This window comes from Hyposmocoma kahamanoa, unplaced genomic scaffold (assembly GCF_003589595.1).
Source record: "Hyposmocoma kahamanoa isolate Upper Pololo Valley unplaced genomic scaffold, ASM358959v1 119, whole genome shotgun sequence".
Taxonomy (NCBI): domain Eukaryota; kingdom Metazoa; phylum Arthropoda; class Insecta; order Lepidoptera; family Cosmopterigidae; genus Hyposmocoma; species Hyposmocoma kahamanoa.
Window position 1 is genome coordinate 673,539 of NW_020653409.1, and position 14,941 is coordinate 688,479.

Genomic DNA, 14,941 nt, shown 5'->3' on the forward strand with positions numbered 1-14,941 from the left:
TGCAATATCTTCCGACTTTCTCAGATTTTACCAGATAACACCGGCAGAAATAATAAAGTCCCTTTTTTAATTTATTTCGCTAGTGACAGGAAAATTTGGTTTTAAATTCGTTTAGGGTTAATCTGAAATAGCAATTACAAAAAATGTCATAAACGTTCCACATTTAAACTTTTATTATAAAATATTGTCTGATTAGCAAGGGACGTAATTTGCATGTCCTCTAAAGATTTTATTAGGCTATGGAAATTAGGCCTGTAACCGTAATTCTAGTATATGGTAGGATTAGCGAGAAGGGTTGCGGTAATTCGAAATTTGAGCTATTGCATTAATAATGTTTTAAATTAGATGTGTATGGTATGTTGTCCGCAACTCGACGGTCAGGCGTCTATTTAGCGTGTGGTGGGTGCAGGGTCAGGGTCCTACTCGTGCCATCCAGGCTCCTCCAAAAATCTCAGCACCTTCCTGGCTTTCTTGAAGACTTCGGGGAGCGACTTCGGTACTCCAAGGTATTTCGCCACTGTAATTGGCCGCGCGGGAGCATTGCAGTAGGATGTGCGCGGCGGTTCCCTTTACATCCATGCATGCTCTGCATAGAGGGCTGTTCGTGATACCTAGCTTGAAAAGGTGTTTATTATATGGAGCACGACTCGTAAGAGTGGCAGTTAGAATGCCCAGCTCTTTCATTTTGAGCTTAAGAAATTTACGAGATGGACTGGCGTTGAGCATGGCGAGTGCTTCCCTAGCCTGTTAACAAACCATATGGCTTGTCCAGATGTTATTGTGAATAGTCTTTGTACCTTTGTGTATAGAGTTGCTCATGACTATTGGTAGGGGAAGAGCAACTATACACATCGGTACATTAGGAATTAGATGTGTATTGTTACCATTTTTACTAATAAAAATCGTAAAAATGCAAAAGTAACAACAATGGAGCTCCTTGTGAAAGAGTTCGTCCAGGGAAGAACTGTCACCGTACCTATATCTGCCGCCAAGCGCAATATGAGCATTACGGCGTTCCGGTTTTGAAGGGTAAGGGTGTTGGGTAACTTATGTCTCAGGGTGACGGGTGCAGCGGCAGTACCCCTCAGATCTTTGCGATTTAAAGCTCTGAATGGCACTGCAACTGTTATGAACAGGCTTGTAGCTTAGCATCAGGCGCACGACTTCTTCATCCCGTCACTTGTTATTAAATTTAAAAAAATGATCAATTGTGTGTATGAGTTTTGTGAAAAAATAGCCAAGGTAGCTTAATTGTTTTGACCTAGTGCCTCTCAAGCAGTGGCCGTGCGTTCGTATCCGGGCCAGATAATTGTAGTTGTTAATTATTATTGTAGGTATATCAACCCTTTGAAAAATATTTACAATAAACAACGAGCATTAAAAAAAACATTTACGTTGCATTGTGAATAAATTAAATAGTACACAAATTTTGTGTAATATAAAGACAAAAATCCATATTTCGATCATTCTCGAACTAGCGTTCACTACCTGAGTACCGTGGCAATTTTTATTATTTAAGTAGGTATTCGATTTTTTATCGTGCAATATTATTTAATGTTCGAGTATTGTATCGTGAAATATTATTTAATAATTGCACGATAATATACTTGAATATTTGAATAAGGTTCGGGTCAGGCGCGTGTCGATTCGGGAGCGTGGCGGGTGTCATTCTGTGGTGTGTTGTCGACAACACACCACGAACGGGCGCCGAACCCAACCTGCGCCCGTCTCGCGCCCACGGCACGCGTGGTTTGTTGTCGTTCATATAACGGACACACGGAATTACACTCGCCGTGCTCCCGAACCGACACGCGCCCGACTCGCACCCTCTGTCAGTGTCCGGAACGGAACGGAATCCAAACAAATTTTTGTAACTGTAACATAAACAACTTTATATCAGTTGTGTAACGTACTAAGTAGGTATTTATCGGTTACCATACCGGTCTGCCACGCAGTGGTCTTAGGTTCGATTCCCAGGCCGCGAGAATTATTTGTATAGCCTACGTTTATTTCTCTCGTGAGTTTGGATGTAATTTGAGGTTGTCTATGTGTGTCCATGGCATCCGTGACACAGGGTTTCCGTAGTGCAGGGCTATGTTATGTGCGTTATTATCTAGTTTGTTTGTACGTTACACAATGAGCATAAGATGCTATTTACAATTTCGTTACAAAAAGTTTGCGGCCATGTGAATTGAGCGTAAATCTGTTAGTAATTTTGTATTTATATTGGTTTCTTCATTACATTTTATATATATATATATATATATAATAATAATTGTATTATAGCGTTTAAAATTCAACAATGCATACGTAAAAGCCGAAGCTAACAGATTCTTTGAGGATCCAAAACTGTTTTTTTATGTTATTAAGTGATGGGACGAACAAGTCGTAAGCCTGATGGTAAACGGCACGCCTGTCCATAACAGTTGCAGTGCCACTCAGAGCTTTAAAGCGCAAAGATCTCAAGGCGCACTGCCTCTGCTCCCATCACCCTGAAACATAAGTTAAAAAGTCCCATATACCTGTCATTTCACCACCAACAACAACACATGTACCTACCTGTTGTTTCCTTGACTCGCGTTACGACATGATGTGTCATAAGTAGGAAATATTCAAAACGATACGATACTTGGCAAAAAGTACCTGAAAAGTATCGGTATCGGAAGGAAAAGTACTCGATACCAAAAAGTATCGATATTTTTTCCATGTCCCTACGTGTCTGATTCCAATTATCTCAATAACTCAATTTCGCTAAAAAAGTCGATTACGTTATTTATGGTACGGACGGCAGTATAACAATTTTAAACACAAGCCTCCTCCACGCTATGTGTGCGCTATAGGTAAGATTCCCACGGCGCCAACGGATTCAAACTGTGATGCAACGCGGTACCTAATGTCAAAGGTTTTCGGTTTTTGTTCACCGTTAACCCAGCACCGATCGCACTGTGGTGCAATTGAAGGGAGCTGGTTAGTTGGAATTTACCGTAACTTTCCAAAAATCGTTCTTCAGGAAGTTATTGAATAAATATATAGTCGATACTATCGCAGCACGAATTCAATTTTTTCCCGTACCGAACCGATTCAGGTCCTATTGCGCGGGTCTAGCGGCAGGGACAGTGGTTTCATTTTAGAATTTATTTTTTTACAAACAAACTTCAAGCCAATTGAAAGATGTATGATGTATTTAACTCAGTTGATATAAAAAAACATTGATAAACATTGATAAAGTTCCAGGTAAGTTTGTGTTTTTTATTTTCTATCGTAAAAATTTCTAGGAATCGTGTTTTCATACCGTGTACTAATCAGTGTACATCTTCAATTTTACTGCTTTACGCTGTTATGCTTAATCAACTAAAACCATTTAAGGTTGAATCGACTGTTAAGTGAAAATCAAACAATCTTTGTTAGCAAATTACACTTGAAATCTTCATATTGATTAAACTCTACTGCTCCTTCGTGAGGCAGAATCCCATGAAAAGGATGAGCAAAAAACTGTAGGGATTGCTCTTTGTAAATAAACATTGGCACACATTTATCATTTACAATATTTATTCCAAATATGATATATCAAGACAACCTGCAAGGGCTAAACGGGCCGCTGCACGGGTTTTTGCCATCTAAGTACGCCGAAACTATATACTAGGAGCGGCTTCATTCGGAGCCCCTCATCACTGCGACCATCAAATTGAAGAGGTAGACAACCGCTAATGTGGCGTGACCAGCAATAAAATATAATACTCCAATCCACATAATTTATTTCATAAGTCGAAAGGAAAAAGGAAGGCTGTAACAAGAAAAGGGTATAAAACAGGTACAACGCTACAAAACACTCCCTACTTTAGTACTAAAAACGTGAGACATACTTACCCCGAAAGGGCCGGGTTATACAATATTACTAGGTTAGATTGGTATTAAAATTGGCACATGATTTAGGTTGGGAACCGGTAAAGGGATCAAAATTAGATGAGCACCACTGGTCGCTTCCGCAATTGAGCAGAGAGTGACGACTGAACGAAACAAAATTAGAATGGCCAGGCAAAGGAATTAAAGAACGATTCAAAATTTGAAAACAAGTGGCCAGGAACCAGAGCAAAGGTGGGATGACGATGGAAACAGGTCACATCGTCACAAACTGATCTATTATGATCACCACTAATTACAGTTCAAAGCCATGGCCGACAGCATTAACTAACTAAGTAACTGAAGGACTTTCCTGGCTTAGTCAGTTTTTATGTCCTCTGGTTATGGCTTGTGCCGTCCCAGTATGTAGCTTCGTACGCTCATCTGGAGGCACCATTGGGTGAGACGATGCATAGGAGTTTCATTCGCCTCGTGGCAGAATGTACAATCTCTATGCTTTCTTTGCCCAATATTTAACATGTGCTTGTTAAAGCCACAATGCCCACAGCTATATAAAGTTTTTCTTTTATATCTCGTGAATGGCAAATGTTCAATACCAACCGGAATCCGATAGAAGACATTGTCCCTTAAGTAAATTTGAAACTCTGTGAAGGACTGTCAAGAACGACTTCAAAAAAAAAGAGGAGGTGCTCAATTCGACTGTACTTTTTTTGTGTGTATCTTACGTGATAACTGTATAATTACTGTATAATTTGTGAAGTGATTTTGGTGATTCTTATTTTGTTACAAAGAGGGTACCTTATTAGTGGTCCCATTTAAATTTGAACTAAATGTTACATCTCTAAGTTTGGCAAACTAGGGGATGAATCCGGTGTCGCGTACTTTCCGGTAACCGATTGTTAACTTTTTAGTATCTTTTTTTAATAATAACTAAGTGAGATGAACCAGTCCTGCGCTTGATGGGAAAAGACACGCCTGTCCACAACAGTTGCAGTACCACTCAGAGCTTAAAAATCACATAGATGTTAGGGCCACTACGCCCGTCACGTTAGATGAATAAAATCAAGTATTAATGTAATGTAAAAGATTAAACTATAACTATCCATAGGAATTGTTCATGGTAAAGTAATAATTTTTAAATTAGGAGGCCCTTTCAAAACATGAGGCATCTATCCCGGTTTTACCGTACTTGCGTCTGAAATTTTAAACCATTTATCGTGTTTGTCGCGGAGATAAACGCATGCACAAGGCAAACGCGTCTACTCCACACGAAGCCCTGCAGGAACTTTGATGGGTGGTGTCTATAGTCCTTATTTAAGCTAAATATTCTTTGTTGCGATTTGGGGAAGTTAGGTTTTTTGAAAACGAGGCACCTATCCCACTGCGGCATCTATCCCGGTTTTACCCTATTTACTGTCGCATAACTTTGTAAGTTATAATAAAATCCGTTTTATTTTTATTACAACTATACATAGGTTCATTAACTTCGCATTTAGGTGTCATTAATCGCTTTTTTGTATATAGCTTAGTAAAATAATAAAAAGACATCTATCAATATTGAATAGTATAATCGCCTCGATTTTTCGCGGTATGGGTTAGGGGCAAAGGACAAAACTAGAAAGTTAGGAAAAGAAAATAAAAAAATACATTATTTTAGTGAGAAAGAAGTATATGATAATAGTTTAAAAGTAAGTAAAAGTACCAAAAAAACAAATTATTCACAGTTCAAATAGCGAACATTTTTGTATAGAATGTTTTGATAGCTAGAAAAATACGAAGTGAAGTAGGTAGTAACTAGATGTAACATGTATATACAATATATTAAAGATTACAAATAAAAACATTTTATCCGCTCACGCGATACATGCAGCCGTAGACGCATACCACACCTAGAGGTGCGGGTGATGATTTTATACCGATTTATCGGATATCGAAGTTATAACAGGTAAAAGAACTAATATTAATTGCTATTTCGGTAACTACTCTAGCAAACCATAAAGTTTTTAATGCCTGGGTCTGCCATTTTGAAAAAATAAACAACTTCAAAAATACGTCACGACAATCGTGTGTGCTATTGTTTGGGCTGGTGATTTCGCTGTTTATTTATTGAAAACATACCGTAAGTAGCGCTTTTTAAGTTTACCTTGAATATAAATGTTTATAAACTATACTTTAAGGAGTAATTTCATGGTAAACGTTAGAATCACTCAAACGGTATATTATCATATTTATCCAAGCAAAAATTTCATTAGTGCTTTTTAATTGCAGGATTTGCGGTGTATTCCTGCATTTTATTTGAGATGTTTTTGTTGGTAGTACGGAGGGTATTTATTTAGCAATGCAAAATAATAATTTTTATTTATAAAAACTTGTATTTAAACTGAATGCTTTTCTAATTTGCGAAACCAAATAGCCGCCATTTAGCGGTAGGAGGAGCGCATCGCGTGAGCGGTTATTATGAACTTTACGAATTTCATTCTAAAGGGCATCTATCCTTCTTAGTATTTTCATCGTGTGGCGTCTATCCACATAGGCAGGCTATCTATCTTCTCTATGGTAGACCATAGAGTAGACCATCGACTAGTTTTTTGAGGATAGATCCTCAAGAAACTAGGTTTGCAAAAAGTCAATTTCTTCAAAATCAATAATGTTAGATCAATAAAATCAAGTCTTAATGTAATTTAATAGATTAAACTACACACATCAAAAGTGTCTAGGGATCAAGTACGTTTAAGAGTATTGCTGCAATTAGGGTTAATTATATTAACTTTTTTGTATCGCTATTGATACTTTTTAGTGAGTTTTAACATTTAAATAAGGAATATTGTTTAAAATTCGATAATAAGAAGAAAATCGATTGTCAATGTGGTTTTGTATAAAAATGAGTTATAGCGTTTTGACAAAATCATTACAATATCTGCATCGGAACCGAAACAATTTACATTATTATGGAGAGACGACATCATTTAACCCGAGAAGTGATGATGCGAGCCGTCGGAATGTTGGAAGCTGGTTCCAGGCAACGTGCTGTGGCTTTCACTCTTAACACTACACAGAGCGTCATAAGTCGCCTCTGGACGCGCTATCGCATGACGGGCAGCGTGGCCGAGCGACATGGAGGACGATCTCGCATCACGACTCGCAGACAGGACCGGTATATCCAAAATACTGCTCGACGGAATCGTACCATGACCGCCATGATGTTGGTTACGAGGCTCCACAGCTCCTCAGGCTTGCTAATAAGCGATCAAACAATCCGAAATCGTTTACGTGAAGTGGGTCTGCGATCCCGAAGGCCGCTCAGAGTTCCACCTATTGCACCCTGCAATCGCAGGACCCGTTTACGATGGGCTCGCGAACACAGAAACTGGGAGGAAGAAGACTGGCGCTATGTGTGCTTTTCGGATGAATCCCGCTTCGGTATGAGACCGGATACAAGACGTACTCGAGTTTGGAGAACATCTGGACATCATGAACGTTTGAGATATTGTCAGGAAGTTCATCCATATGGTGGGGGAACAATAATGATATGGGCCGGTATTTGGATCGGCGGAAGAACCGATCTCATTTGGATCAGGGGTAACCTCAATGCTCAAGTTTACGCAGAGAGGATTGTTTCAGATGTTATCATCCCTTTGCGAGGCCAGTTGGGTGATTCATTTCAACTAATGCATGACAACGCACGTCCACACACGGCTAGAGTCGTAATACGCATTCTTGCCGAAGCTCGTATCAACGTTCTGCCGTGGCCTGCTCAATCGCCAGACGTCAATCCAATTGAGCACGCATGGGATATGCTTCAAAGAAGAGCTGTGCCGAGTATGCATACCGTACATACTCTACAACAATATTTTGACTTGTTACAAAACACATGGGCGGCCATTCCTCAAAGTGATTTTGATGAACTCATCTTAAGCATGCCAAATCGCTGTAATTGTGTGATTCGTGTTAATGGTGGAAATACAGATTATTAATTTTCTTATCTTTACAATAAAAATGAGCAAAATCATCATTTTCGCCATTTTTTTGTCATTTAATTGACGCCGTTAATTTGAGTTTTTTCCCACAATTTGCAAAAACATCAATTTTAGTTTATTTTAATTAAATATAGGGGTAAGCGGTTAAATAAAACATAAGCATTAAAGTAAGAAGTCGTCCTGGAAGACTGGATTTGGTAAATATTGCTTAAATAATTTTTATTTCAAAAATATTCACTTGATCCCTAGACACTTTTGAGGTGTGTAGTTATATCCATAAAAATTATTCATGGTAAACGAATAATTTTTAAATTAGAAGGCCCTTTCAAATCTAACCCGGTTTTACCCTAAATGTAGCAGGATACTTGCAAAGTCCTCAAAATAATGCTGTTTTTTAATTAATGTTTTTGTCGAGATCTTCGTTTTCTACATCAAAGGCTATGTCTTCATTAGATTTCTCAAAGCTACCGTTTTCAACTGCTTAAGTGGCTACTTCATCGCATGCCAAAGCAGGCGTTAGTTACTAGATTCCTTCTACTATGAAATGTTATGCTATTTTTTAAATAAATGTAAGTAATAAATGTATTGATCAACAGTCCAGTTCATTTTACTTTTTGTTGTGTTCTAATTGGAAAATAAAAATAGTATCAGTGGAGCCCCTTTCGAAAGCTTACCTAGCTCTGCCGCCAAGCAGTAATGTAAGCGTTATTGCGTTCCATTTTGGAAGGGAAAGGTTGCTAGAAATTACAGGCACATGGGATTGTCAGCTTGTGTCTCGGAGTAACCGGCGCGGTGACTGCAACTGTTATGGACAGACGTGTAGCTTAACATCAGGCGCACGACTTGTTCGTCCCGTCATTTGGTATTATAAAAAAAAAGTTGACAATCAATTTTCTATTTGGGTGATAAATCTGTCATAGATTTCTCATAGATGGCGCTACGACTAAAAAGTCGTTGAAAGACCAAGTACAAAGACACGACCCAAGCACATAGAAAAATTCGTGAGGTCCGTTGGTTCGTTCCGTGGCTTAGTTGGTATAGCGTCTGGCACGGTATGCAAGAAGACGTCGGTTCGAATCCGACCGGATCGAAGGAATTTTTTCTGAGTGTTCGATCTTTGTATTAATAATTATAACAAACTAGTGGAGTAATTTCACAAAAAATAATTGAAAATCAATTCAATAAAAATTTAATTAATCAATTTTCTTTCATTCAATTGTTTTAATTTCCTACTAATACTGGTTTGTCGAGTAGTTCAAAGTTGATTACGCGCTCGTGTAAATTTCGTGAATTTTAACTTGAAGAAGTTTTTTATTTAAAAGTTTGATTTAAATAGTTTAATTGATTTTAATTTATAATATCAAGTGACGGGACGAACAAGTCGTACGCCTGATGGTAAGATACACGCGTGTTCATAACAGTTGCATTGCCACTCAGAGTTTTAAATCGCAAAAACTGCCACTGCGCCTGTCACCCTGAGACATAAGTTGACAAGTTCCATGTACCTGTAATATCACTAGCACCCTTACCCCTCAAAACCGGAAAACAGTACGCTGACATTACTGCTTGGCGGCAGGAATAGGTATGTTGGCAGTACTTCCCTGGACGAACTCTTCCACTAGGAGCTCTAATGCTCCTACTTTGTTGATTTTGCCTCTCGTGTAAATATCGTGACTTTAAACTTTACTTGAAGAAGTTCTATACTAATAATAATAATAATAATAATAATTTATTTCGGAACTGGGTCCATAGATTGTTAGTTAAAATTACAAAATGCTTAATTCTAATGGTTAGTTACACAATACAAAAATACAAAAAACAAAATAAAAAAGAAACAAAATAAAACTAGGCGACTGATCATATTATGCTATGAAGTCGCATCCAGTGTGCGAACATCGGCGAGTCCCAGCGTGCAGATAATGCGCTCAGGATGCGGTTGGTCTATAATTAAAAGTTTGGTTTCAATCAATGTTCGATTACTACAATTTTTAAATTTCAAAATCTAAAAAAATACGTATTGTTTGATTTAAATTTTTTTCAGCGTATAATTTTTGTAGAGTTCAATATTTTTGTTACCTTAACAACCTACTTATTGCATGTGTCATTTGACTCTATCGACACACAACTGTGACGACTTAAAATAAGCAGTTCTACTATGCCAAGGCCCTGGTTTCAAGCTAGGGGATTCCCTGTATTATAAGTAACAGAACAATGGAATTCACTCCAGGGCATTATCCGGGACACCCAGTCAAGAACTAATTTAGAAACGTTCATTTTCCTATTTGGTCACTTTCACTGACAAACAATCGTAGCCCCGTAGTTCACTACCGGCGCCTTCTGTTTTGAATATCAATTGAAAAAATAAAACGTATATTTATATGAAAGACACTTCAAAGATTTCAAACTTCATTCAGATTCATTCCATAGTTTGTCACTCTTAAAGGTGGGATATTTTCTTCAAACGGACCAAAACTGTGGTATCCTCTTTCCAGCAAAAAATAATCTTGTCACTTCTCATGCTCATAAAGTTCGTATTTATGATGGGTGTGGGCTGCATAAAATAGGATTTTATGCTCTAGTGCATAAAATAAAAAAAACCACCATATTAAATACGTCTAATTGTTGTAATTTTACATTAATTTTTAATTAAATAATCGTTTATTCGTAATATTGCTGTTTAATTCACTCGCAATCGAAGTGAAAAGCGGAGTGTATAACTCGTTCATAAAACCCATTCTACCCTCGACTTAAGTATCTAGAGATACTCGTATACTCGTCTCCGGTAAAATGACGTTTTATGCACTTGTTGAACAATCTACTATTAAATTCACAAATCCCGGAGTAACCCCGTAGCATGCACACAAAAAAATTGAGCCGAATTGAGAACCTCCTCCTTTTTTTGAAGTCGGTTAAAACCCAATTTTCCGTGTGGGCGAAACACATTAAAACATCAATTTTGGGTCTCGTTTGAACTTAAGAATCAAGTATTTTGTTAACGTAATGAAATTGCGGGCACATGGGACTTTCGAATTATGTCTCAGGGTGAGGGGAGCAGTGGCAGTGCCCCTAAGATCTTTGCAATTTAAAGCGTGATCTGAGTTGCACGGCAACTGTTAGGGATAGGCGTGTCGCTTACCACCAGGTGCACGACATGTTCGCCCCGTCACTTGGTATTATAAATAAAAAGTTTATAACTAAAAGAAGGTCTACAAATTATATTTTAATTTGTAGTAAAAAAAGGGATCACACGTCCTGCTTTGAGCGGGACAGCCCCGCTTTTAACCTTCGTGTCCCGCTGTCCCCAAAAGACTTAAAAATGTCCCGATTTGACTAAACAGGACACACGTGAAAATAAATTTAATGGCACGAAAGTCAAGCATTAAGTAAGCCTTGTAGCCCGGCTCTTTTAGTTATGCGTCCGTACTACGCGTGCCGTTTGGCGGTGATGTGCGGTTGGCGGCAATTACCACGGAATATATTTAAAATCTAAACTTCACGTACTCCTTAAAGCAAATCTGAATTTGAATTAAAAAAGGTAGCTCATCAGACCACACAAGATTAGTTCTTGTTTTTAGTTTTGATCATTAAACATTTTTATTGTATTAATAGGAGTCAAGCAATCCCCGTTCCCGCCGAGGCATGTATAGTATTTTTCTCAAACAATGTGAGGATAAAATAATTTTTCCAGGCACATTAATTCTAGTCTGCTGAATTTCTGATGATGTGTTTGAATGTGTATCTATAACTGTATTTTCATTGTCGCTCTTCTCACTAGTACTTTTTTTTGCCACCAAAATATAAGACAAATAATATAAAAATACAAATAAAATATAAGATAAATAAAAGACGAAAAAACAAAACACTTTAGTTTAAATGTTGCCGCCATTTTCTTTTTTTAAGTAACCGGTACTGGGCAGTTGGCTGTATGAGTTTTTCTTTTGCCTGTTGTTTACATAATTCATTATTATTAGGTAGATTTAAAAATTTAGAGAAGTGGACAGTAATGGATTTTCATACTTACTTTGCAGGCTTTACTGAGAACAAGTCGCACGATCCATAAATGACAAACTTACCCGTGTTCGTTTTTGAAAGTAATGCAAATATTTTCGAGCATGTTTGAGAATTTTTTCGATCATTAAACATTTCGTAACTGTCATAAACATGTATTATAATATAATAAATTTATAGGCGTCCCGCTCTGAGGGTAAAAAAATGATGGTCACGTTAAGTATTGTTGATCTACAGTAGGCGGTTACAACTTTCTATAAAATGGGCCATTTGAATGTTTTCCGGTTTCCGGTTTATTATTCTTTATGTTAATACTGGCTGTTGCATCCGTCTAAGATTGCCTTTGATAACAGTCTCGGCTGGTGTACGGACAGCGGTGCAGTTGTTATTCCGTGTAATTATACACTAATGAACGTATTGTTTATTTTCTTTTTAACCAATTTAAAAAAAGAATTAGGTTCTCAATTCGATTCTTAGTAGCAGCAGAGCCCCGTCCGAGAGTTCGTCCAGGGAAGTACTGTCACCTTACCTATTTCTACCGCCAAGCAATAATGTCAACATTACTGTCGTGCGGTTTTGAAGGGTAAGGGCGCTGGTGAAATTACAGGCATAATGGGACTTATCAACTTATGTCTCAGGGTGACGGGCGTAGTGGCAGTGCACCTCAGATATTTGCGTTTTAAAGCTCTGAGTGGCACTGTAGCTGTTATGGACAGGTGCACAAAATAGTTTACATTCAATGGTACATGTTGAGATACAATTTATAGTCCTAATCCAGAATGTAGATCTAATGTTTGTACATACAGCGTTATTATGCGAAGTGTAAACTTATTTGCTTAAGGATTACAAAAAAAGAGGGAAAGAGTGAGATTACAACTTAAAACTAATGCAATTAATAATCTCAGTACAGAGTACTAAAAAACCGACCTCAAAAGTACGTGGAATTACGTATATTTGCCAAGTTTTATTGGAGTATCCCCTAGTTCGCCCTTATACAGGACTTGATACAGGAGATAATAAAAATAGGTTCTTACTACTCTAAGTATATTGAGAGAAAAACGCCTTGAATTGGAGAATAGCAAAACTGCCCCTAAAATAATTGCTTCTGTAAAATTTAGGCGCTATGTGTAAAAATGAATATTCATGCGTGAACAGCAACCCTAGGCACATGACTTTCTTCAAAATTCAATGGGGCCACTATGGAAGAACCCTAGTTCCAACAAAAAAAGAATCATGAAAATCGTTTCACTAATTATCATGATGAGTTATCACATAACATACATACAAAAAAACATACAGTCGAATTGAGAACGTTCTACGTTTACTGTTGTGATATGAAAGATGATGTAGTGAAAAGGATAGAGAGAGTTTCGATGGTTTGGTCATGCAGAAAGAATGAATGTTGGTAGATTGACGGCACAAATTTATGGAGCGAATGTGGATGGTAGTGTAGTCTAGGCTCTACTCTATGAGTAGAAATACTGGCTGAATGAATATAGGTTTGTGTTTGGAATGTATTTAAAAAATAGGATAGAAAAAAAAGAACGTCTTGGGAGTTCTAGAAGAAGCTTCCATGAGTCAATATGTAAAATACGTAATAAATATCTATTTATGAAGATAATCCCAGTTTTATATTCAAAAGTATCTCTCGCTACGCTACCTGAGTATAGTAGCTATAGTAGCGTGGGGAGAGGTAGACCTCGGCGAACATATCTCAATCAGATGGAGGATGGAGGTTTTGAAGTCTGTTAATACTCGGAACCACTTCGGATGTCGCTTGTGCACTAAATCGATTTGAACTTGAGAAAATATCGCTTGTTCACCTAGAGATTCATATTCATATTCTATATTTGCAAGTTACATGGTTATATAACAGGTGTTCTTATGCTAATGGTACTTGACATGTAACAGCCCGTCGGGGCACTGCAACATTCTGAGGGCACTATATCTTTACTTTACTAAAACACATACATTAATAAAATAAAATTAAAAACAATTCTGTTATAATTATTAATACAAAGATCGAACACTCAGAAAAAATTCCTTCGATCCGGTCGGATTCGAATCGACGTCTTCTTGCATACCGTGCCAGACGCTATACCAACTAAGCCACGGAACGAACCAACGGACCTCACGAATTTCTCTATGTGCTTGCGTCGTGTCTTTGTACTTGGTCTTTCAACGACTTTTTAGTCGTAGCGCCATCTATGATAAAACTATTACAGTTTTATCACCCAGTTAGTACCTTTACAGCTACCAGTCCTGGCGAGAGATGTCGCTATTCACTGTGTTAATTAAATTTTTTATTGAATTGATATTCAATTATTTTTTGTGAAATTACTCCACTAGTTTGTTATAATTATTAATTATTAATTATTATTAATAGGTATAGCGTCTGGAACGGTATGCAAGAAGACATCGGTTCGAATCCGACCGGACCGAAGGAGTTTTTTCTGAGTGTTCGATCTTTGTATTAATAATTATAACAAACTAGTGGAGTAATTTCACAAAAAATAATTGAATATCAATTCAATAAAAAATTTAATTAAAAACAATTCAATAAGAAAATTCTACATTATTGAAATAAAATTAACAATGATTAATTAATTGATGATTTGAAACAATGATTAATTCCTTTTACATTTAGGTCTCATTCCTGATACACTTATGTCTGTCTATTTGACATACTTTCCAAATATAAACTTAATAATTCGTTTTTAAGCACTATTTTCTAAAAAGTATTCTTTAAGTGAATAAAAAGCTTTGCTCTGTTGATAAAACGATCCCTGTCCTATTCCGAACCGTTATTTCTCGGATTCGGAACTGATATGAATCGGACGTAGTACGCAAATGCTCTAATTGTTTCGGACAGATGGACGGAGAATGGGAGTAGACCTGATTCAATCTGTGTAGTCTGTTTCAATCCATTTTCAACAAAATGTAAACAAACTTGTTTGGTTAAATGTCTAAACAATCACATCGAATAGTTATTTATTCATGTATATTTCGAAGTTATCGATTTGATATCTATCACTATTTCCAACAATATTCATTTAAATAGCAGCGGAAAATCGTATTTGAAAAATGGTAGTTCA